Here is a 26,576-nt window from a genome sequence, read left to right as displayed (position 1 = left end):
ATACAATTATGATAGGATTTATGAAATATAAGGGGTACATACCGGGCTGTGATGTAAACATTCCTGGTACAGGATGGAGTCTTTTAAGAGTGAAGGCCAAGAAGCAGTACTTACAAAAATATAAAGACTAAATTTATACTAGAGGGGTTTCCCTAAGATACTATTTGTATTTCATTACAGAAAATTCCATACTCACAAGCAGACTAACACAGGTGGGCGTGGTGGCACACGGCTGTAATCACAGCACTCGGAAGACTGAGGAATGAGACACAGCCTGGCTATGCGGTGAGACCCTGTCACAGAAAACAACAAAAAAGACAAATCCTCACAGATCTCACCTGCCTTCAACTGTCATCAGCACACGTGATCATGTTTTATCTATGTCCTGAGCTGTCCCTCTGGACATCACATGATCTCACCTGTGATGACCTCAGCAGAGGAAATACAGCTTGTAAAGTGCCTTTATGGTGCAGTACCTCGCACATCTAGAAATAAACATTTGCAGCCTGAATACTCAAAGTAGTGAACACGGATTCCATTTTGACTCAGTTATGCTGGGAGGAGACAGAGTGTGCTGCATGCTAAAATTTTCATAGATCACAAAGAGAAGCCAAAGGCAGGACTGATGGGCAAATTCAAAGAGAACGCTGAACACACACAGGAATGAGAGAGTAACACAATAAAGATTCCAAACAGTTCTCCATGAGCGAGGAGGAGGCGGGAAGAGAAGGCAAACGATGTTCATGTTTACTTTTAACAAAATGGAGCTGGGAGTAGAGCTCAGCTGTACCGTGCTTGTCTACCTCGTAATACACACACACACACACACACACACACACACACACACACACTCCACAGTAGAGGGCTGAAGCCTTAGTGACTAACATCTGTCCAGCACTGTAGCTTTTGAAATGCTACAGTACTGTTATAACACTTTATGAGAAACTTCTGTCCACCTGAGGGACAAGAACTGTGGACTATAGGACAGTCTCAGGTCATTAACTCAACTACCCCCATTAAGACTAAAGGCCCATGCTGTCCGACTGGCCTCCTCTGAAAGTGAAGGGTGAGATGTCTAAGTATTTATAATCAAATCACAGGTAGCTGGTGCCAAAGAGTCACGGGGCGGAAGTAGGGCTCTCATGTAACACAGGATGCTTTGCACCGGGGTCCTTGAGGCGTGAGAACAGTTCACATGTGGATTCCAAGAGGACGCTAGGATCCCTGAATTGAACAAACTCCCAAACAAGTGTGAGCAGATTTCAAACCCTCCCTCTGGGAGCAGCCAGGTGGGGCTATGTGGAGGTGCCCCAAGGCACCCCTGGGAGCTACCCCTCAAGCTGTGGAGGTGAGGACTCTCCAGGACTTCCCAGAGGAACTGCTGGCTTCCTTCTGCTACCTCCTCCCTCTGTGTGTTCCTGCGCTGTCAGGTGTCACGGGTCTGAAAAACTGTCCTCAGGTAGCACCACGGGCCCTTTGTACTCGTGGGTTATACATCCAAGGAATAGACCAACTGCAGACTGAGAATATTTCTTTAAAAATCTGCATCTGAATTGGTTTGGTGATGTGTGCTTGTACTTCCAACACTGTGAGGCTGAGGTTTAAGTGCAGCCTAAACAATTTAGCAACTTACCGAGACTGCCTGAAAATACAAAGGGCTGGGAACATAGCTTAGTGTGAAGGCCCTGGATTCCAACTCCAGCATTGGGTGGGGGGAGCCCTGTCTGTACTGAATACATGCAGATGTTTTTTCTTGTCAGTATCTGCTAAACAGCAAACTCCTATTCCCATAGCATTGGCACTGTATTAAGTGTAAGTTATCCAGAGAGGACGCAAAGCATCTATACAGGGACACATGCAGGTTCTACACAAATACCATGCATTTTCTACAAGAGCCTGGGCAGCCATGGCTCTTGGGATCCATGGGGTAAATTCCCCCATGGACACTGAGAGATCACAGGAAGGTAAAATCACTGACTAATCATTCTCACCAGGGAATTAAGGCCAGGAAATGAGGAGACATAAATGCATGTGGGATATTTGAAATGCATTAAGTGACATGTGGCTGATCAGAATAGCAGCAACAATAGCACTACGATAGGGACCTTCTACTCACCCACCACCCACGGACACACCAAGGAATGCAAGGGAGTCTGGTCTCTTCTCTCTGCTCTGCAAACCCCATTTGGAAAAACACATTCCTTGCAGGGAAAATGGCCAAGAACCAAAACCTCAAACCCATGATTACTCTGAGATGCATGATGTGAAACTTGAAAACAGGAGGGTAACACTGCGGGAACAAAGGGCTTGACACAGCAGGCAAAGCTGAGCTTGTCAGTGTCCCACTCCCAACTGGGCTGGGGGTGCCTTCCCGCCCTGGTCTAACCAGGCCCAATCTCCAGCAAGACCCTGTCTTCTCTTGCCTCATGCCCCACTATACTTATGTGGTCCAGCTTTCTGTTGGCTGATTTCCATAGCGACACTGCCTTCAGAGAACCAGCCTGGAGCAGGAAGCAAAATAGGTGTGTGTGCATGAGACAGGGATTTAGCTCAGTGGCATGAGTGCCTGCCTGGCAAGTGTGAGGTTATGAGTTCGATGCCTGGTAACACACACACACACACACACACACACACACACACACACCAGCTGCACTTAACATTTAACAAAATCATGGTCTATTCAAAGAACTCATTGGCAGTGAAAAATGTTTCAGAACTTTTTTGAAAGAAACAAAGAGATAATACTGTGATAAAAATAGTTCAAAAGTAGACTGTACACTTTGTTACATACTCAGTACACAAAAGATTAATAGAAAAAGAACACTAACAATGAATTGTACCAGCGAATTGAAAGCAGAAACTAAATTTAAAAGGCATGCTGCCTCTACCTATGTATCAGTTGCATAATGAATAACATGCACCATGATCTGACTCCTTCCTTGCTGGCTTTTGAATATGCCAGTGAAAAGTAAGTTACATTTGCTACTTGTACAATCCAAATTGGCTATGTCATCAATATCTAAAAATGTATGACTACGTTCATTCTTGAAACTTGTTTACAAACCAATGTAAAAAGGTGACTCACATATGAAAAATAAGGCCTTTATTAGTTAGAGCTGTACAACTTTATTTTCAGGGTTTCCTGCTTTCATCTGCGCATGCACCAATGTCTGTGAGATGTGAGCACAGTGCTCAGTGATTGGTCCATGAAGAATACTTGGAGGCACCTTCCACATGCTCACAGGAAAGAGGCAGAGAAGGTGCCAGGCTGGGGTCGGCCCCTGGCCACTCCAGCCCTGCTGAGAGCAACTTGCAGCTCATGGCTTCTGGTCAAGTCTCTGAAGACAAGCTCCCCAAGTCCAGAGTCAGGATGGAGAAAAGGGAACCAGTGCTCAGAAAGTTCTATAGTGCTCTGGTGTAACGGTTCAGTCCTGAATTTTTAGATGCTGATTTCTTGCTAGAAAAAGGAAAGTTAGGGTCAGTCAACCTCAAAATATGACAACTGCTTGGAATGAAGTCTGCTGATATTTAAATGACTGCTGTAGAACAAGGTGAAGGATAATGCACATTGCTTATGTCAGGACAATTTTATAAAGGTCATAAAACCCTTATTTCTGTGATGGCTTATCATTAAAATATTAAACAGTGATAGTTAGCATAAGAGCACAATTTACAAAAGCCCCATATTTGTTCATAGGATTTATACATACAAGCATTACAGTACATTCATTTGAAAGACTAAAATTAGATATAAGAACATGAATTGATTCCAGAGATATTTATAGCCTAGATATACATGCAAAAGTGAGTAACTACATAAATGAAAAGTCCTAAGTTTACATAAATATAAGAAGCATTAAATTCTAAAATTTTTTCTCTATGGTATTCATGAATTTTTCACTAATTAAAAACTCTGTAATAAAATATCTTAGGAGTCCATATAACAAGTATTAATAGATAGCGATTCCACTGAATTCAAAAATTCAATCTCTGTTGGATTCAAAATGCTGCATATCATCTGTAGAAGTAGTGTGGGTAAACTGGAAGATAAAAACAAACAGAAAGCCTCTCTTAATACAAACTACCTGGAAAAGGACCATGACCTCAGACACACACGCTGGGGCCCACTCCCCAGGCCTCCTGCCTCCTCCCTGCTGGAGCGTCAGCACACAGAACACCGAGGACCCTGCTCACAGACTAGAGAGGTTCTTCACTGTCTAGATTTTGCAACAGTTCTAAAAGTTAAAGTTAAAAGACTATGGAGCCGATCCCAGATTCCAGCTGAAGCATTAAACATGAGCAAGGTAGGCAGAGCTCCAGCTGGGGTTCTGAACATGGGTCAAGGCCGCCTCTGCCAAAATCAGTCAAAGCTCCAGACCATGAGGACACACAGGTGGCTCACTGGCGCCCAGGCATGGCAATGCAGCTTTGTGTTTAAAATGCAATCTGTCTGCCATGTACGGTGGCATGTCTGCAATCCCAGTATGCTGGAAGGCTGAGACAGAAAGATAAATTAGGAAGACCCTGTCCCCCTAAAAAAGTGGATGGGGTGCTAGGGACATAGCACAATGGAAACACCCTGGGTTCAATTCCCCATATATGCCTGCATACATGTGTGTTTGTAACAAAGCCACTTTAGGAGCTGTGTACAACTACAGTGGAAGAGATGCTTCCCAATCCCAGGCTCTGGCCTCCTGGTGTGGTCAGCTTTCAGGGGCTTTCTTCCCTCAGCTGCTGCTTTCCTGCCCACGTCACATGGGGGACAGGTAAGACACACATCTCCACACCTACAATGGTACCTACTGAGGAATCCTAAGAGTGCCCGGGAGAGTGAGGGAGGAGCCGCGGCAAGAGCATGAGAGGGCCTCCCAGAGTGGTTCTTCCACCACCCAAGAGGACATGGGCACCTAACCTAGCAACAGGGCCCCTTGGAAGTGCAAACCACCTCAGTGTGGACATACAGAAATGATAACCAGCTAACATAGCTACTCTGCAGCTCCTGAAGCCGCACTTTTATATAGCAACTGGACCTTTCCTTCTGCCCTAGAGCTGGACCTCCAAGTATGAACAGGGTGAATCAGCAGCACGAAGGGGAGGAGGGCAAGCCAGCTGCTCTGCACTCACTGCTCTCAGGGTGGGTTGCAGGCAAAGAGGCACAGCCGCAGAGGCCGTGGCCAGTGCTTCTCAGAAGACTACAGCTTGTCTCAGTTCCCACAAAAAAGATGGCGAACACGGAGACAGGGGTCCTTGTTTGACAAACACTGGGTGGCTAAACAGGCAGTACAGCCCTGTCACAAACTGGGTAAAGAGCTTGCAACATCTTCTGCAGATATTTACGCTTCCGATTGTACAGTGTTTTGTTTTCCTGCAAGTATACCAGGAATACTTCTTAGCAACATCCTGCCATAGCTCTAGAAGAGACAGGTAGCTGGCCGTGTTGGTAAGACTCGGCAGTCATTGTAAACCTTCATTCTAAAGTCTAGGAGACCTGCTGGGATTACAGGTGATCATCACACCTAGGTATGTTATACTTGCTTGCGATGTTCAGAGAGAAAATGTCATTCTTATGGTGATACAGAAATTGAAGGTACAGGGAAAACAACAGAGCACTTATTTAGACTGTTCAGTAAGCTGACAGAAATTAAGCTCAAGACCCGTCACAGCTTATTTATTTATATATTTTATTTATGATACAAGGTCTTCCTATGTAGCTCAGTATAGCCTTAACCTGGCTTTATGACCCACATACATCTCAAACTCATGATTTTCCTGCCTCAGCCTCCTGAGTACTGAGGTTAAGGCATGCACTTCCATGCCTTGCCAACATTTGTAAGACACCTTGAGGGAGAAAGTGCTCATTCTTAAGAACTTGCTAGCTAAAAGACACACTGGAAAGTGTTTAGTTTTAAAAACTTTTTACAAATGTACTTTTCTCTGATTTTCATACCAGCAAGAAAGATAAAAAAAGAGAACTACCTAAAGGAGGGGCTAACAACTGGAATCTTGAAACAAGCCCGCTGGTACAGTTTATACAGCACAACCACGTACATCAGGAATGAGAATGAATGAAGTCTCCACCTAACCCTGAGACTGTCAGCAACGCACGGGGCCTGGACTCCATCAGCTACACCCAGATGACACATTGAAGCATCAAAATCACACTACTGTGATGCCCAAGTTACAGCTGTGGAAACTGAGGCACAGCACAGCTGCATGACTTGCTCAAGGTCATGTACCTGCTATCGCCACAGGGGATGTGGATCTGGGCTCGCTCAGGACCCTGTGCAGTGCCTTTTCCTAGGTGGGCAGGACTGTCAGGGACTCACGGTCTCCTCTCAGCCAACTGCACTCTTCAGTCAGCAGGTCCCTAAGGGCCATCCCGACCGCAAGGGAAAGGTCAACGCCTGGCCTTCTCTCACTGATAATGCAGCAGGGCTGCCCTAGCAGTCTCCACAAGGCTTCTGCCTTCTTCCCTGTCCTTCTTCAGGTGGCACAATGTAAGTATATGGAAAGATGACACTGGAGGGAAGGGAAAAGGAAAGACAGAGCTGGCAGAAGCTGGAAGTTGTGAGCTAAAGTTTACTCCGCCATTTCTTCTAGTGCGGAGAGAAGTCCCAAGTGCCACACTGCAATTTTCCTGGCAAGCCAGTGCTGCCTGCCACGCACTGCACCCCACAGGTGCATCAGCCTCAGCCCTGAGAACACAGATGGGTGCTCCACTTTATTAGTTGGGCAAGGATGCTAACGTTCAACCAGACAGATTTTTTAAAAATTCTGTTATTGTTGTTAAAAACAAAAACAAAACAAAACAAACAACAAACCAAGAATGCTCAAAGTATTAAACTATACCATGTATTCATAGAATTCTTTTTTTCTTCAAATCAATTACATTCAGGTTATCTGACAGATATCATAAAACTGCCCACCATAGTCAGATGACTACTTTAGAATTTCATCTATGAACTTTCTAGTATGTTTCTGAACTCACATATGCATCCCACATAGAACTACAAAGTACAGAGCAAAGACCCATTCTTAGACACCTTGCCACAACCACAACAGATGTTTGGAGTAAGCAGCATGAACTTGAATCTCCTGGCTAATGAGACATCTCCCTCCCTACCACCACACACACACACACACACACATGTGCACACAAACCTGTAAAAATGCATGCTTGGTGTGCAATTTAATGATGTGTTTGGGCAAATAATCCAAAGCCTGTCCTTAGGGTTCACACACACTTCTTGTGAGTTAGAAAATCTATTTTTACAACAGCGAAACATTCTGGTTTTCTGGTTTTTGCTTTTATTGTGGTACTGGGGATTGAACCTAAGGCCTTAATGCATGCTAAGCATGCACTACACCACTGAGCCACATCCCCAGCAAAATAGTCACACACGTTAGGAAACTTATTTCTTCTCTTACATGAAACACAAGCTTTTGAAGGCAGTGGGGTGGATGATCAAGCTGTGCTCCTGTTGTTGTTTTTATTACAGTAAGCATGAGCCTGTGAAATAAAAGACACTGGCAAAATCTAGGCAACACTATTTCTTTAGCATGGTTTCGAGAGGCCAAAGGACTCACTTTAATATTAAGCTCCACAAAGCCAACTGCTCATTGCCTAAATTATTCTAAAAGACTTTTACGCAGTTCAGATTTTGTGGTTAAATGGTATCTGTACAATTCTATTTACAGAGCATCAAAGGCTGAGTATTTGTGTAAAATGTTTCCATAAAAGAATTTCACCTGCAATGGCATGTCATCACTGTTGTGCTGCTTAAAACAGTCACTATGGCCAAGTGCGGTGGCACATGCCTGTAATCTCAGCACTTGGGCAGCTAAGCAGGAGGATTGCTGTGAGTTCAAGGCCAGCCTGAATTACAAAGTGTGACTCTTGTCTGAAAAAGAAAACAAAACAAAAATAAAATAAAAACAAAAGAAAGACTCATTAAGATATGAAAAACAATATAACGTTTGCTATGAAATAAAAGACAGACAATAGGAAAGAAGAAAGAAAAAATGTTACTGTAATCCAGCATGGACAATGTATCTAAAGGTATACTTCAACTTAGTACAATTGTCTTACATTTTTAATACGTGTTTTGGCCTATAGCCTCATGTATATATATATATATATATATATATATACATATACATGTATATATGTATGTATATATATATTTTAATAGTCTGGTTTTTAATCTGTATATTGGTCAAGGTTCTATAAGAGAAATACATGAATCAGATTCTGGCAAAATACAAGGATGGTGGGAAAAAAGAATAGAAATGTGTTACATACATGTATCACCTCCCTAGAACTAACATGATTATTATGTACTGCAAACACATACCAATAAAAGTTTTTTTAAAAAAGGCAGTCATGAACTCTGAGAAGAGAACTAAAATGAGCCAGATTTCATAACTTTCCAGCAAAGAGGTTTCCCAGGGACTCGAGTACAATGCTGGGGTCAGGGCCTTAGCACTCTGAGTTCCAGACAGTGCTGGCTTTCCTGAGAAGTGGACACCTGATGTTTCCCACAGACAAATTTATCCAAGAGCCCACCAACTTTGTCCTTTCCTCAGCACCAGTGTGACCATCTTACCTTAGGCTTTCAAAGTTTCCCTACTGTCAAGTACAAATTATACCTCTTAGACATTATACACTGTCTGAATTTTGCAGAAAGCTTTTTTATTTATTTATTTATTTTTATTAATGGTCTCACTAGGAAAATGCCTCAACCTATCTAGTTCTCTTCTGTAACTCTGGTTTTCGGTATGGTCAGCTTATACACAGAGACATATACACTCTTCCCTGGTATGCTGGTGCCTTTGCTACCCCATCCAAAATCATTCTGAACAGTACTTATTATTTTCAGAATCAAGACTTTGCTTCTACGTTTATGTGGCTCTAGGGATGGCAGGCCAAGCCAGTATGCTCCCACTTGTACTCCACTCCCCAACCCCTTAAGATTTAGTTTAGAATTACAGTTCAATAATAGACTGTAAAATAGAGATTCTATCTGAGATAAAATCCAAAATTACATCACGGTGAATGGTTCTAGAGGACCATTTGTGTAAACATTACAAGTCACCCTAGTGACCATAATTATAGCTTATTTAGGTCTTGTGTCCATGTTTTAAAACATATACATGCACATATATGATTCTATTGAACTGAAAAAAAGCCAGATGATGCATGAACAAGTGTAACTGTCATTTGACAGCTGAGAAAACTGAAGCACAAGCTAAGGAACTTTGTCAGAGACACAGAGCTAACTTGAGAAGGAACCAGGATTCACGGCCAGAGCTCAAATGGCCAAGCCTAACTCTTACCCATTCTATCGTCTAGGGAGACAACTTTGCAAAGGAAGACTGGGAATACACGTGTGATTCAGTCAAAATTTCCAAATGTCCTTGTTCTCCAGACAAGATGGCTTACAACAGGCTTCAGGGTAATGGAGGCAAACCTACGGCATGCACGCTGCGGCAAGATGTTTGTATCACTGAAGCTCTAAAACGTTGGCTATCACTGCTTTAGGTTCGTCTTAAGTGTAATATCTAGCTACGTATTTACGTAGCTAGATATTACACTTAAACAGCTAAGAATTACTGATAACTCAGAAAACTGTCTCATGAGATGGAAAAATAACAAAAAGCTTACTTTTTTTGTAGTTTACGATTTTTTTCAGCCTTTCCTCCCAATTTGCTAAGTCTGCAGGCATCCTGAGATGAGTTTTCTGTCTCAGAAACACCAGCTACAAAAAAGCAGAAAAGCCCCCCAATTTAGAGGAAATTAACATGGCAAAGTTATATGTTTTCACACATAGGTAGAAGATTCTGCAGATAGAGCTAAATAGTTTCTGAAGGGTAAGCTTCTGAGCAAACACATACAAATGTTCAAGAGTGTAAACTAGCACTTATGAGGGTTAATCATTCACGCCAAATGAATGTCCACCGCTCCGCTTTGGTTCCCAGGTGGACAGACTGAGGAAGGAGACTGGGCTGTCTGGAGAACGCTCAGCCATGAGTCCTCGTGGGCACGGGGCACGCGCGGCAGGCACAGGGGAAAAAGCTCAAGCTCTCCCATTCCCAGCAGTTAGGACAGCTGCCGCAAACCCACCCACCTTGTCCTGCTGATTCTTTGCCAGTTTGTCCAGGCCGACCCTTTTCCTTTTTGCCAAACGAATGACCAATGGAGGACTTGATGCCCTTCTTCTTTGGGGCTCTGTGGAGCGAGTCCTGCCTGCGGTCACTGCTACTGGGATTGCTCACAGGACCATCCTGGGCACCTGTTGAGCTTGAAGGAAAGAAAATGGACTTTTACCACATGCCCTCTTCATAGCTCCACAGTCCACTCACATGTACCAGAACAGTCTGCATTTTTAATATTCCTTCAATCAACTTCCTAAAGAACATTTCGAGTCTCTTACCCGCAGTACACTGTGCCTAGCAACGCAGGGTCCCAGTAATGCTTCCACAGACCTCTGTCCATAAGCCAAGACTCTGCTGTTGCTCCCTGCTCAGAGGAGGCCTGTACTCTAGCCTGCCTGGTGTGCACACCTAAGGAACACCCTCTGCAGGGGCCTTGCTCAGCCAGTGAGGGTTGTGCTCTGTCAACAGGAAAGAGAACAAGGTCCCAGAAGCCGGAGCAACTGGAGTTCCACCTTCCCTCTCAGCAGCTCCTGCAGGCTGGCTCCTGGGTCCTGCTCTCCTCACATGCAAAGCGAGAGCCACACTATCTCTAGGGACACTGTGGAGACCAATGTGCCTGCCTGATCATACTGCCTGGTATGGAACAGAAGCTTCTAATAGGAAATGTGAAAAACAACAGTCTATAAGTAACCAAGCCTTCATGGCCTCCTGATGGAACATGCTTACTAAAGGGATAGGGGTAATGTGGGACTCTCAAGAGCTTAGAAGACCCAGAGGGTGGGAGGGTACCTGACAGGCACATACTGTCCACAGAACAGCACGATCCCGAACCTTCCACATCTGTGTGGCAAATTCTTCACCAGGAATAGAAAGAAAGTTCTTAAAAGAAGTGAATGTGTGGGATCTGAAGAAATGGAGCTTTTCTATCAGGTGCTAATTTCAAATAATTTCCTTTGTTTCTAAACTTTGCCCAAACAGATGGCCTTTTCAACTGGATGTTACTACAGCCGCAGACCAGGAGAAGGCATTCTAGATCTAACGTTTAAATGATCACAACCGAATGACCTTGCTGAGCATTCTTTAAAAACTTGTGTTTTCCCCCAGGAAAACATTAATAGATGTTCTTAAAACCTAAGACAAGCAGGTTTCACAGGGGTCTGGTGGCCTATGAGACCTGCTGCTTACTTTCGCATGTCCCTGAAGTCCTCTTGGCTAACTGTATGCAACGCCTGTGTGCAGCCTGTCTAGCCGAAGGGACTTTGGATAGGAGGGAGAAGTTTCACATTTTAACGTTGTCTTGTCATCTCGTAGTTCTTCTCTGCAATCTGGCAAGTGAGGAGTAAAAAAACAACATCAGCTAACAGTGCGTTACAAGAAAACACATCACATAGGCTTTAAATGACATAAACTGACTTAAAAACCTATTAGCTAAGCTTTCTACCTGTACTGAAAGATCTCATTGTAATCGAATGCCAACTCAAAGGCCTGTATTGTCTGGGGGAATGGGACCACACAGCAGAGCCACAGCAGGGCTCTGAAGTCTTGTGAACAAGACTTCAATAGTTAACTTCTTTGTCAGTGCAATTGTATCAAAGATTCAGATTCCATTATAGTCCTGTAGCAGCTCACTGAGGACCAACTAGATTAGTGTAATTCACAGCTGAGAGTATTTAGGATATGATCTTAAGTGATAAATAGATAAATTCTGTATCTTTCTGTGTCATTTTTGAGAGAAGTTTTCACTATACAGTTTCGGCTGGCCATGAACTCACACGGTAGCCCAGGCTGGCTTCAAACTCCAGCAGTCCTCCTGTATCAGCCTCCTGAGTGCTGGGATTACAGGCATATACCACCTTGTCTGGCTCTCATTTCTAATTGTAGTAACAAAACAAAAGACTGCCATGGGGTGGGGTAACCAGAGCATGCTTACTTACCATATTCAAGGCCCTGAGTTTAACTTCCAGCAATCTCATATCTAAAAAAAGCCATCATGCTTGAAATTACCAACATGAATCATAAAAGTTCAAAAAAATTTTTGGGAGGGAAGCAGAAATCAAACTTAGGACCTTGCTGTTTGCCAGGCATCATTTAAAATTTCAGGTTAAAATAATCATTTGTTAAAATAGGAAAGAAAAAAGAAGAGGTAGGGTACTATATGTATGCTCCACGCACAAAAAGAGATTCCTGCACCAAGACTCCCTATACTGTCTCTCGCTCTGCCCAGAGACTTCCAGGCTCACTCAACAAGGCCTTCATTCTGTCTGTGCTCTTTTCTGGGAGGAAAGCCCAAGACTAGGACACATTGCCTTGTCTCAGACCTGTCTACAAGTGACAAGAAGTCCCCTCAGTCTGCCCAGTTAAACTGAAGTGAAGAAGTAACCATCCCATACTGGTCTTTGTCTGGCCCGTGTTTGGTGTCCTTAGACTCAGCCCTAGGCTAATCTTCACGGCCAGCCCAGGACAAGTCTCCTCTGAGTCACCAGGCTGCATGCTGAGGAGAGATGACCAGTGAACAAAACCAGGCTACAGAACCACACTTAAGTCCACTGAACGGAGGTAAACTCTGCGGCTGGCTGCTGGTGATGGTGCCTCATCTCACTTTGGGCAGGCACAGATCGCGGCCATTCTGAGCAGCACTACTGTGTGGATCACTTCCTCACTTACATGAGAGCAAGCCACAGTCCCACTGGGCCAAGGAACAGCTCCCAGGCCAGGAAACAATCAGCAACAGAGTGAGGATCTGTACCCGTGTCCTTACTAAATTACCCTTCTGCTCAGCCCCATAGAGAAGCTCACACACAGCTGCTGAGGACAATCACCCCTTGGCACCTGCGGCAGCACTGCCCCACAAGTGCACCACCAGGAAGGCAGGAAGCATGAAGCGGGCATGGCACAGGGCCAGAGGCAGCAGGTGTTAGGGGGAGCTTCTAGGTCAACAGAAAGAAAGCCCCCAATCCCCACTGCTCCCAGGGCATTGCTTTTACTTCCAAGGTTTCCTCTGAGAGGGAGACTGCCAGCAGATCAGAGCATCTTGACAAATCCAGGCCTAAGGGAAAAATGGTCCAGGTTTTGAAATCAAACCAGACTTAACTCATACCTGCTCTGCACATCATGTGATCTAAGCTTCAGTTTGCCCATCTGTAAACGGGGTAAGCACAGCAACTGGTTTCTCACAGGGATGTGCTTGTGGACTAAAAATGGCAACAAAATGGCCAAGCACTGAGTTTGGCACTTGGCAGAGAGCAGTGCTTACTAAGTTCTAGCCATCCATATCAGAAAAACTGGTTTCCCTCAATCTAAAGCCTATGGCTCTGCTTCAATCACTCCCTCCTTCCAAATCCTAACTTCTATGTCCATTAGACACAGGCATGCAATGGTTAGAGGCAAAAGCAGTGCAAGTAGGAAATTTGTCACCACGTTCCATGCATAGCTGATTGGCCAGGGAGCAGTAACTTGTAATGTGGCAGGTCAGTTTAAACATTTCCAATGAATCATCAGCTATTCATTGCAAAATAATGACAACATTATACTTATGTGTGACATACAATATTCATGCATGCATTTGGGAGATACAAAGGTATGCTCAGTTACTGCACTATTTAGCTTTCTAGGACATTTCCTTAAGTTGCAAGGCTGACAAGAGGCATGCAAAGAAATAGAGACCAGATTTATGGCACGCTTTAATGTTAAAAATTCAAGGATCTACACAAGCAAATATATTACAATATGAAGGACAAGACAGAAATCAAGGAGATAGGATTTAGAGGAAATATAACTGGCAATTCAATAATTTTTTTATCACAAATTTAAATCTAAATTATCCAAGGTTTACTAGAAAACACTATAAATTACTGCTCCCAAGAGCAAATTCTGTTTGAACACATGTGATTTAAAGCATGGCACTGTATAGAACAAAGGGCCCTGATAATCACCTACTCTCTAATATTCCAGTGAAGACAAGCATGTTACAGAAACATCTATTATAAAACTGAACAGCCAGGCATGGTGGAGTGCACTTGTAATCCCAGCATTTGGGAAGCTAAGGCTGGAGAACTGCCATGAGTCTGTGGCTACATGAGTTCAAAGCCAGCCAGTACTGCATGGCGAGATCCTGTCTCAGAAAAACACAAGAAACTGAACAAACCTATTTTTAGTTAATCATTTTTTGGGCAATAAAATAAAATCTTCACCTAGAATATGATTTACAACTTCTCAAAATATATCGTTTATCCCTGTATGCAGTGGCATATACATGAAATCACAGCACTCAGGTAGGCTGAGGCAGGAAGGCTGCCAAGTTTGAGCTCAGCTGGGCAATTTAGCAAGATCCTGTCTCACAATAAAGAATAATAGTGAAAAACAAAAGGGTCGTGTATGTATCTCAGTGCACAGGCCTGGATGCCATCCCGGGTGCTGTGGAATACAAAGGAGCAGAACAGAAAGAAAGAAAGCAAGCTAGGGGGCTGGGGATTTAGCTCAGCGGCATAAGCGCCTGCCTTGCAAGCAGGCAGTCGTGAGTTCGATCCCTGGTACCGATAAAAAAAGAAAAAGACAAAAAAAAAATTAAAAAAAAAAAAAAAAAGAAAGCAAGCTAGGCTTCTTAATATATCTAACAATAAAAGCTAGCACAGTATTAGGTAGGAGGTATTTTAATTAAAACGTAGTCCATTAAAGACTATAGCATATGCCCAATAAGTTGATGAGATTTAGAATTCTGATTATAATCATTAAAATCTGTTTCATATTGTCGGTATAAAGTTTCCATTAATTTTATACTCAGGAGTGGCCCCTCCTCTTGCTTCTGCAGTATGCAGAGTTGAATCCAGCTGGGGCCTTCAACAAACTACATTCCCAGCCACGTTTATATTTTTATTTTGACACAGGACATTGCTAAACTGCTCATGCTGGCCTCAGAGTTATAATCCTCCTTCTTAGCTTCCCCAGTAGCTGGCATTACCACTGCATGTACCATTGCACTAAGCCCAGATTATTTCTTAACATAGGAAATATTTCATTCATGAATCATACAGATTCTACACAATCTAAGGAAAAACACTCAACTACTTATATTCCACTTGTAGTCACATTGACAAACTATATATTAAATACAATTGATCACTACTGAGCAAAATACGTGTTTAATGACAAAAACCCCAAACCCCACTAATAGTCATAATCCAGCTCAGACTCACGGGTGCTTGCCTGGTTACCTGTGCAGAGCCATCACAGAATGGGGAGGGGCTGGAAGGGGAGCTTGATGGACAAACTACAAATTGATAGGGCCCTGGGGCCTGGATTAGAATTGAATCTGGAGATGGCTAAAACAAAACAAACACAAGCGTGGTACAGGAAATCCAAACCAATAATGGAAGCACAGACTGTCCGCCAGCATACTGAATTAGAGAACCAGGAAAAAAGAGTTTTCCTCTGCGGTTGTTTGTGGTACTGGCAATACAAGCCAGGGGTACTCTAACACTGAGTTGTAGGGCCATCATTTTTTTTAAATTTTGAAACAAGGTCTTGCTAAATCATCCAGCCTAACCTTTAACTTGTCATTATCTGCCTCTGTCTCCTGAGTAGCTAGAATGATAGGTGTGACCCATTATGCTTGGGACACTCATCCCTTTTTGAGTCAGTGTCTTTATAAATTGCCCAGGCTGACCTTAAACTGGCAAACCTCCCACTTCAGTCCACAAATAGCTGGGATTACAGACGTGTTACTGCACTTCTTTTACAAATATCTGGAAAGAAGGACACAACTGAAAAATGAGATTGTGAAAAAGATTAAAATACAATGCCAGGCTTGGTGCCACATGTCTATAATCCCAGCATGTGAGAGGCTGAGGCAGGAGAATTGCCCTGAGTTCAAGGCCAGCTTGACTTATACCAGAAGATCCCTGTTTCAAAAAACAACAAAAAATAATAAATAAAATAAAAGTTTGAAAAGAAGAAAAAAGGGCCAGGGATATAGCTCCATGGCATAGCACTTGCCTGGCAGGCACATCATGAGTTCAATTCCCAAGAGAAAAAAAAAAAAAAAAAAAAGAAAAAACAAAACAAAAAAGGTTTGGTGAGTGGTTTGGTGCTTGCCTAGTATGTGGGAAGCCCTTGGTACAATCCCAATACTGCCAAAAAAAAATAGTTTAAAATATTGCTCAATTAGTTAATGGTATAAATCATAAATACATCCAAATGCCGCAAAACAGACTGGTGAAACTTAACATTTCACTAAAATGACTTGGTTAATTTGATTATATGCTGGCCAACAAGTCTACTAAAAATTAAAATGTACTGCAACAGAAAAACAAAGATACAAGTATAGGTGAAAAGCAGAATGTGGTAAATACAATTTCACATGAAATGAGATCTCATAGGCAAGATAAGCACAAAGCCTAAACTACCCAAAAAGTATTCACATCTTACAGCTGATGTAACCCCCAAAATGCAATACCATACCTCTGCATATGAGGAAAATATGAAAAAATCAGAAGACACCTGATAATGCTCCCTTTGCCACAGTCCCAGAGAACACTCACATCTCTTTTTTTTTATTTAAAGAAAGATTAAACAAAACAGAAAATAGGTAGAAATAGTACATACATTCAGAGAAAAAAAAGAGTAAGAAAGCATTAGTTGATGTCATTTTACAAATAGTTGTTCAAGGTACAAAAATGGAACATGTAAAGTGGGAATTCAAACAGAGAGACTGCAAAAAGTTCTAATTAACTTTCCAACAAAAACTTAATAACATGGTTGTCAATTCTATACATTTAAACATACACGCAGTTATCCATATCTTCATTTATGTTTAGATTAAACAAACTAAAGCAGGTTAAAATCATTTTGAACAAAGAATAATAGTATTGCTGAATTTCACTTTCTGACACTCCATGATCACCACTGGGTACTGTAGTGTCTTCTTTTTAAAACTGAATTTAAAGAAAGACTAAAAAAACAGAAAACAGGTAGAAATAATACATAATTTCAAAGAAAAATAAACAGTAAGAAAACACTAGTTGATGATTACAGATTGTCTTCTTACAAATAGTTATTCAAGATACTAAATTGGAGCATATAAAGTGGGGATTCAAACAGTGAGATAGCAACCAGTTACGTTCAACTATCCAACAAAAACTTAGAAATATGGTCATCAATCCTCTACACTTAAACATATATGCAGTTACCCATATCTTCAATTATGTTGACTTTCAATAAACCCAAGCAGGCTAATATCACTCTGAACAAAGAATAACACTATTGCTGGGTTTCACATTATGACACTCCAGGATCAGCACTGGGTATTTTAGTGTCTCCTTTTCTTCAAAGTATCTGTTCATTTCATCAACTGTCATAAGATCAGTTCTCAAAAACTGTTTATAGATTCTACACATGCATGGGTCTTAACATGTATTTTTTTTAATTTTGAAAGTAGCAAATTTGCAATAGCACAAGATAGAACAAAGCCAATTGAGACAATGCAGTGAAATTGGTACAGGATTTCACAGTAGGATATTAGGATAGTACTACTAAGTACTATGGTATATCTCTTTAATTTAACAATAGCTATGCAGTCAATTATGTATTGTAAAATCAAACCAAGAACAGAACATTGTAAAACCAATTGAGAATACTGAATAGAGCAAAAGAAATATAACAAAAAGTGAAAACAACCTATGCCTTCTACAGAAGATAGAAGGAAATCCCCCATATTCGCTATACGGTATATGGTCATCCTCCCAAGAGATGTTGAAATATCTATCCCCAGTAGGTAAGGGGGGAGGGGGCAGGTGGGAGAAGGGTGCTTGATTTTCAGCTCGAGTGGAAGTTGGCTCACAGCTAATGGTTCTCCTCCAGGCCCAAGCTGCAGGTGCTTACCAAGAGGGCAGGTGAATAAGCTGCCTGAATCCCTCCATGGCCGGAACTCTGGAACTCTGTTAGAATGCTCACATCTCTTTAAGCCACCTCAAAGCACAACTAGTACTGAAAATCCTTGTTTAAGGAGTGTATGTACTTGACAAGCTGAACATAAGGAAGAACACAAGATGAAGCAAGGCGAGAAGCTGCAAAGATGAAGAATCCACATGAGGGTGGAGGACAAACTCCCACATGAGGGGAGAACAAACGTAAGTGGGAAAAGCTGGGCAAGTTCTCCTTTTCCTTTTTAAAAGAACACAGGAAAGGAGAAATTTCCCAGCCACGTGGAGGTGGTATGCCAAATCTGATAGCTGTGTTGTATTATTACTCATTCAATAATATAAATGCTGAAAGTAATTGACCAAGGAAGGACAAAAAAAAAAAAAGTCACTATACTAAACATTCCAAGTACTCAACATTATGACAAACCTGTAATTTTTATTATCACAAACTTCAAGAACATCTCATTGCAATTTTGTGTTCATCTCTTCAGATTTGATGAGATCCTTTCTAGCTGTGTCAAGATCTTCCAGCTCTGACACATGGCTGGAAAGTGCAGCCAGGCGCTCCTTCATCTGATTCTGCCCTTTCGACTGTTTGTCTATGACTTCTTGGCAAGGTCTTCCTCATGGCTTAAGGAGCCAGCAGATCTCTGATGGGTAAAATAGATACTCTTAAATAACCTTACAGTACTACCAAATAAAAACCTTTTGGGCATAGGGACTATCAAAATGCATTTATGCCATCTGTTGGATGAAAGGACTCTCACAATCACTTCAGCTGGAAGCAGGCCACTGCAGCAACAGCATCCAAACAGCATCACACACGAACCAAGAAGCATAAGAAATCAGCAACATAACAAAGAGACAGCTCAAGGACTTACCTCTCCATTAGTGATTGGTCTATCTTCTTGTTCATGGTTTATGTCAAGCACTCCATCTGTTAGTGTTTTTGTCTGATTAGTCTGTTCTTTAAGAATCATTAGCTACAATCAAAAATTGAGTATGAGAAAGACTTATGGAAGAGAAAGAGTAAAGATAGCAAAATTCCTTTTGGAAAAACATAATTCTACAGTGCTGACCATAGTACAAAAAAATACATGGCAAAGCTGTCCATCCTGAATAGAACCAGATTACTAGAAACAGAATGTACTGACTGCTTGACAAGGAATTAAGAGATTCTTACAATCTGAAATAAAAGTCTAACCCCAAACTACTACAGACTTCACACTGCTTTTTAAGAGATTAAAATAAAATAATTTCCCCTTCTCAGGGCTACGATGATGTTCAACAATTACCTCCTTGTGCATGGCGCCTAGTTCTTCTTCTAACAAACTGTACCTTTCTAGTGCTACTAGTAATCGCTCTCGCACCTGAAAACAGTTAAGTTTTTATATGCATAAGCGCACTTTCTGTATAGTTATCCTGATACTGATGAAACATATATAATAAAGAACTTTCAATTTCTTTCATTGGTATTATCAAGATAATATCAAGATATTATCAAGAGAATGTCCTTGTTAATGGCTTTAAACATTAAGGCTGGGAAACTCTTGTTCCTATATAAAGAACACTACCCAATTCTTATTGGGAAGTCAATATTCCAAAGCAATCAATTGAAGACTCACATTCCATTTAGTGCTTGTTAATCATAGAGAACATTGCCTTTTAATAAAGAAAATCTGTTTACAAGAATTCAAAAACTTAACAAATGTTAAAGTAAACAAATACACGCAGAGCCTGCAATAAACACAGCAAGTGTAAGAACCCAGAACCACTAGTGTGGCTGATGTACCTTTTCGTCCAGGGCCTTGTGGTGTTCAAATAATGACTTTAGTGCTTTCAGCACCTCCACCTCACTGGACACGCCCGCAGGAGACTGCGCCTGCCGCGTCACCACAGTCATTCTGAGAGAGCGTTCATGCCTGGAGACAAGGCACTCCAGATGTTCCAGGAGCAGCTCAAACCAGGCCAGAGGGGCATGTAAAGAGCACCTTCAATTCCACATTCAAATCCTTTACAATCTCATGGTCAAACAAGTTCAAATTCCTTCAATTCAGTAGAGTTAGATAAGTTTTCCTGAATTGTATTAGAATGTTATGAATTCTCATCACTAATTTCTTTTATTAACAAGAAGGTCTTATTTTGTAGTCTTTCTGGCCTGAGGACTTACTAGCCAGCCCAGGCTGACCTCTAACTCAGGACATTCCTGGCTCAGCTTCCAGAATGTTGGGATTGAAGGCATATGCCACCATGCCTGGCCTCCTATCACAAATTTTAAGCAACATTTAATACTGAAAACACTCTACAGAAGGAAAAAGCACAAAACATTTAAACCAGAGCTCCACTGATCCTCATGTTGTTCATTTCTGCTTTCAGTTTGGCAATTTCTTCTTCCCTCTCAAGCAGCTGTTTCCTGCAAGTGTTGAGCTCTTTTGCAAGCACTGCAAACTCCTACAAAGCAGCAAAGTAAAGAAATAAATGAACACATACATAAATAAGTAAAAAAAAACTTCTTAAGCAAGACTTCCATTGGCCTCATAGTCCACACACAGAGGCAACCCAATCTCAAGATACACAGCAAAGGATTCCCATTCTCCTCCAGAGAAATGGAGATCAACTAGTTGCCCTAAGGTCACATAGGTATTCCCCGTGGAATGAGACTCTAACCCAGGCCATCTGACTTCCCTCCACCCTGGCACTGCTGAGCGCGCAGGAGGGGATTATGAGTGTCCAGATCCACCTCTTTAGACTTCAGAAAACAAAAGCATTTTCCTCAACTGATAGCCCAAAATGAAGCATCTGAAGACATTTGTAAGTCATTCACAGATCTGAGACCTAGAATCCTTAGAGAGATCAAGGAAAAAAGGCCTAGAAGGTCACCATCTACTTGTAGTCTCCTCTCTATTCTGATTTTCCCTTAGTCCCTTTAGTCTCCCTGAATCATTAGAGCAAGGTCAACTACAATGAATGCGCTTACTGTTAGTACTAGGAAGCCTTCTGTAAAGAGGGCAGTCTCAAAACCCTATGCATGCAGCCGTATGGGAGAGCTTCCAAAAGGCAGAGAGAAGCCTCAGGAGTCCAGCAGCACCATCCTCAGCTGAAACTTGTGTTATGCTACTGGTTCACCGACACCACAAATGAACTGAATTGCAAGATGTGAATTTGGAGCAAAGCAACTCTGAGATAAGTAAAACCATCTACCATTGTTTCTTGGCTTTAGGTGTTTTTCTTTTAAAAGACAAAAATAAAGATCCACCCATTAATCAGCCCTTCACAAGAACATGTGCTTGAGCTAGATAATTCTAGAAAGCTGGTTTAAAACAAGTGATGCTCTTAAAGGGCACTGGTGGCAATCATTTGCAGTTCATAGTCAACCTCATCACAGGAAGCACAGGCCCATGAAGTCTGCTTTAACCAGACCAGGCCTCATAAGCCTATGTGAGCCACAGTGAGATTGAGTAAGTAAAGTGAGAGACAAATAGAGATAACACTGCCACACAAAGCACTGGAAAAGAACAAAATCTCTTTTAAACTAGTTTTTCTTCTGCAAAAATCATGACTGTGGATGAGACAATCTTAGTCTGGTAGGAACTTTGCAGCCTGCTCCCCAGGGAGACCTGAAATGATGGAAGCCACTCTTCAAAGCTCCTGGAAATGGCTCAAATGATAACAGCAAATGAGGAAAGTGTCTATTCAAGAAATATCAGGAGGAAGGCCAGGAGTCCACGGTATTTGAATTAGGACTTTTATTTGCCTCCCCCACCCAGCTCAGCATAGCACACTGTTCCAGCCAAAAACACAGGGCCCTTCACCAGGCCAAAACCATGGTGGGTCCCTAAGATAATAACCACGCAGCCTGACTTCTACCGCTGCTTTGACAATGGACACATCTGGCGAGGTAGGTACATTTTTCATCAAGGTATGATTTTTAGGATTTTTTTCCTCATAACACTCTGATTGCTGGGCTCTTAGATCAAGTTAGCAGATTCTGTAAGAAACAGGCAAAATGTAGGGTCCCATCTGCAATTTAGCATGAATGTGTTCCATTTTCTTGATCGTACAGAGTTCCTGGAAGACTGTAAAACTACTGCATTAGAATTTAAGAATAAAGTTTGCATTTGAAAATCCAGCTAGAACTTCAAACTGAAACTGAAGCAATATCTAAAAGCAGCAATTTTAAAAAACTGAGAAACAACAGGCAGGTATCAGGGCACACACTTGTAATTCCGGCATTCTGGGAAGCTAAGGCAGGAGGATCTTTAGTTTAAGCCCAGCCTAGGCAACTCAGTAAGACCTTGTCTCAAAATAAAAAATAAAAATAAAAACGGCTAAGGGCCAAACATATAGCTAGCTCAGTGGCACAAGCAAACACAAGTGCCTAGCAAACGCAAGGTCCTGCATTTGTTTCCCAGTAGCCGTCCCCAGCAATAAATAAATAAATTTTCTAAAAAAAAGGCAGGAGATGCAGCTCAGTAGTGAAGAGGGGAAAAAAAAAAAAAAAAGGAGAAAGAAAAGTCACACACGATCAACACATTGAATGAACATCATGAGTCCTCTTCTACCTCCCTAGCTTGTCCTTTGCCCCTGCCTGACTTGCTGTTTCTCTGGAGCAGCAGGGCACAGGGAAAACAGACGAGAGTGGAATAGAACTTCAAAGACCCAGAAAAGTGACACTGTCTTTCTAAGGTTAAATCACTGGGCGATGCAGATTAGGGGTTCTGACTAGAAACTCAACAATGACTACAAGCAAGTACTGCTTTTGTTTGCTCCTGTAACAAGTGATAATACTGATCAATATATTTACTAAGACTTTTATATGCAACTGTAGATGGAGAACATGCCAGTCTTTTCTTCTACTTCCTGTTACACACAAAGCCTGTACAATGCTAACCCACCAAGAACTAAAAAAGTAGAATGCATGCGCTAACAGTCTCTTATCTTGAACCAAGTGAGGTGACCAGTACATTTCATGACAGGAGAAACAGAGCATCTCTCAACCTACTACAATCTTTCATATGGAATACATATGCTCAAGTGAAGAAATACAAAAGACTATCAACAAACAGGATCAGATCTAGGTAGACCTAAAGATGTCCCAAATTACCCAAGTTACCAGGTGCAACTTCAAATGTTCAAAATCATACTTCACAAAGGGAAAATTTTCAATAGAAAACTAGATTACTTAAAAGAATCACAGATTCTAGAACCTTAAAAATTACAGGAACTGAAAACAAGAACCTATGAACTAAACAGCAGATCGGATATAGCTTAAGTGAGGATCAATGAGCTGACTAGAAAGGTCAGCAAACAAATATCTAGATAGAAATAGGAAAGTTTTAAAAATCTGTAAGGGAGCATATGATACCTATAGGGCATGGTAAAAAATAAAAAGTCTAAAGCACATACAAATGGAGACTGAAAGGAACCAAAAAGAGAATGAGGAAAATTTATAAAGAAAATAGTGAAAACTTTTCCAAAACTGATCAAAGAATCAAGTCACCTGAAACAACAAAGAACAGCAATTTTGCTGATGCCTAAACCAAGAAGGAAAGAATCAAATAAGCCAGCACTAGAGAGGCTGAGGCAGATGCGCTGCCTTGAGCGTGGGTCCAGCCTGGGCTACACAGTGAGTTAAGGCCAGCCTAGTGTGAGATCCTGTGCCTTCCCTCCCCCCAAAATTAAAAGAAACAAGGAAAAGGGCACTACTTTAAGCAGGCCAACAGCATAGTAAGCTAACTTGTTAATAAAGACAAGTGCAGAGCTGAGCATGATGGCAACAACGTGTGTAATCCCAGCACGGGCCACTGAGGCAGGAGGGTCAAGAGTTAAAGTCATACATGTCTAACAAAACATGAATGGATAAAAAACAACTGTGCTATATACATGATGGGATGTGGATCTGCCACAGAGAAGGACAAACTTGAGTTACTTGTAGGAAACTGGATGTATCTTGCAATCACAACGTTAAGTGAAATAAATCAAGACATGCAAGTTTAAATATTCCATGGCTTCTCTTACAGAGAAAGTCAAAACACAAACAGCAAAATAAAAGATAGACAAGAGAACTAAGGAGAATGATCTTTTGCAAAAGATGGAGGAAAGGGGCTGGGGATATAGCTCAGGGCACAAGCACCTGCCTGGCAAGTGCAAGGTCCTGAGTTCAATTTCCAGTACAACAACAACAAAAAACAAATGGAGGAAAGGGGAGTGTAAGGGATAAAGAAAATAACTGACATGCTGTGTACATGTACCAATACCCCACAAGGAATGTAATCATTACACACTGCAAACACGTACTAATAAAAGATAAAAACAAAAAAATTCAAGACCAATATATATTAATAAAAAAATTTTTAAATGAAAGAGTACAAGGTCAGTCTTAATTATGTAGTGTGACTGTCCTCCTCCAGGAGAGAGGGGGGTGGGAAAAAGGAGAAGAAGCCCAGAAAACAGCAAATAGGTAGTTTACAAATGGTGAAAAAATACAGTTTGAAAAGGAGAAAAGTGCATAAAAAATAACCATAAACCAGGAACTCTGTACTCGACGAAAATATTCCTCAAAAGTGAAGGCAGGGGCCGGATTTAGCTGCGCAGCGTAAGCGCCTGCCTTGCAAGCAGGAGGTCATGAGTTTGATTCCCAGTACCAAAAAAAAGTGAAGGCAAGAGAGGTTTTGTTCAGGCAAACAAAAGGACAACCCATCTCCCACATATATAAACTAAAACAAGGGGCTGGGATATAGCTCCGTGGCACAAGCACCTGCCTGGCAAGCACCAGGTCCTGAGTTTGATTCCCAGTAACAAATCATAAATAAACAAACTAAAAGAAATGTGAAGAATCAAGAGATAAAGAGCAATAAAATGTATAACTATAAGGATAAATCTAAGTAATACTAATTATGTAAAACAATGCTGACAGTGCCAAAATATATCTAACATTATAATACGTAACAATGGCACAAAAGGTGGACATAAGTGCCTAAAAAACAGCAATGGCTGGAAAACAGTAAAAGTACTTAATAAAGCATAATGTTTTGTTGTTGTTCTTTTTGGTTTTTTTTTTTTTTTGGACTGGGAATCAAACTCAGGACCTGGCACTTGCCAAGCAGGTACTTGTCCCGCTGAGCTAAACCCTGGTCCACAGATTAGGCATAAATTTAAAATTGATCCTATTACCTAGGAATGAATGAGAAACTATATATATATATCCCCAAAACTTTAACAGAAGAAAGATGGAATTAAAAACAATTCATACTTCTGAGGTGTGGTAGCACACACCTTTAATCCAAACAGGAGATGCCTGTGAGTTTGAGGCTAGCGTGGGCCACATACACAAGTTCAAGGCCAGCCTGCACTACATAGCAAGACCCTGTCGAAACAAAGAAAGAAAGAAAGAAAGAAAGAAAGAAAGAAAGAAAGAAAGAAAGAAAAAGACTTCATTCTTCTAAAGGAAGGCAAAAAGTAAAAAGCACAAAACAGATAGGGCAAACAAAACCACCAGTAATGTGTGCTTATAAATAAGCAGATATTAAGTTATATTTTTATGGAGCAAATATTCTAATTAAAAAGCAAAGAGTGTCAGGATAGGCAAAATAAAACCACACACTGTGCTGTACAGAGAGGCACACTCTAATTACAAGACCACAGGTAAAAGCAACTAAAGGTGTTGTGGTAAACAACAACATCAGAAAGACTTAAAAGCATAAATCAGGGGCTGGGGATTTAGCTCAGCGGCATAAGTGCCAGCCTGACAAGTGCAAGGTCTCGAGTTTAATCCCCGGTTTAATCCCCTAAAAGCATAAATCAATGCTAGGGGTAAAATGGGACACTTCACAATAATAAAAGTTCAACCTACAAAGAGGACAAAAGCTCTAAGTTTGAATGTACCTAAAATACAGTCTAAAATACATATAAGCACAATTGCACACACCTATAATTGTAGCACTTTGGAAGGGGAAAAAACAAAGATCTCAAATTCAAGTCCCAGCCATGGAATCTAGAGAGACCTTGTTTTAAAAAAAAAGAAGCTGGAGACATAGACTAGTGGGAAAGCGTCACTGGGTTTGATCTTTAGTACTATCAAAACAAAACAAATTGATAAATATAAAAGGAGACAGCGACAAATCCAGTCTTTTATCTACATTGATTAAATTCATTAATATATATTCAGATTCCAGTAGCCTCATTAAGGTAAAAAGAAACAAGTGAAATTAAGTTTAATAATATATTTTATTCAACCCAGATAAAAGGCTATGTACAGTATATTAACAACATCTGTTTCTGTTTTGGAACAAGACCTCCCTATATTGTCCAGGCCTGCCTCGACTTGGTATGTAGCCCAGACTGCCCTCAAAATCCTCATCCTCCTGCCTCAGCCTTCCAAGTTCTAGGATTGCAGGGCTGGGCCACCATGCCGGGCAACATACCTTATTTTCATCTGCTCAAGAAACTTAAAAAACAAACAAACAAACAAATTAGAAATTCTTCCAAAATTAGAAGTTAAATGGT

The 26,576-nt window shown here is 41.4% G+C and overlaps 1 long non-coding RNA gene across 1 annotated transcript; it reads right to left on the bottom strand.

Annotated features, from left to right (window-relative positions):
* Positions 1–9,659: 9,659 nt before the first annotated feature.
* Positions 9,660–11,470, bottom strand: LOC134471192 (uncharacterized). Its single transcript, XR_010040501.1, has 3 exons — positions 11,341–11,470; positions 10,128–10,300; positions 9,660–9,758 (listed from the first exon to the last, which is right to left on the bottom strand). It is a non-coding gene; the product is annotated as an uncharacterized LOC134471192 (long non-coding RNA).
* Positions 11,471–26,576: the final 15,106 nt, after the last annotated feature.

This window comes from Cavia porcellus, unplaced genomic scaffold (assembly GCF_034190915.1).
Source record: "Cavia porcellus strain 051 isolate PalLab524CR breed Dunkin Hartley unplaced genomic scaffold, mCavPor4.1 scaffold_17, whole genome shotgun sequence".
NCBI lineage: Eukaryota > Metazoa > Chordata > Mammalia > Rodentia > Caviidae > Cavia > Cavia porcellus.
Note: the sequence above shows the minus strand (reverse complement) of the source record. Positions and strands in the feature narration are given on the sequence as shown.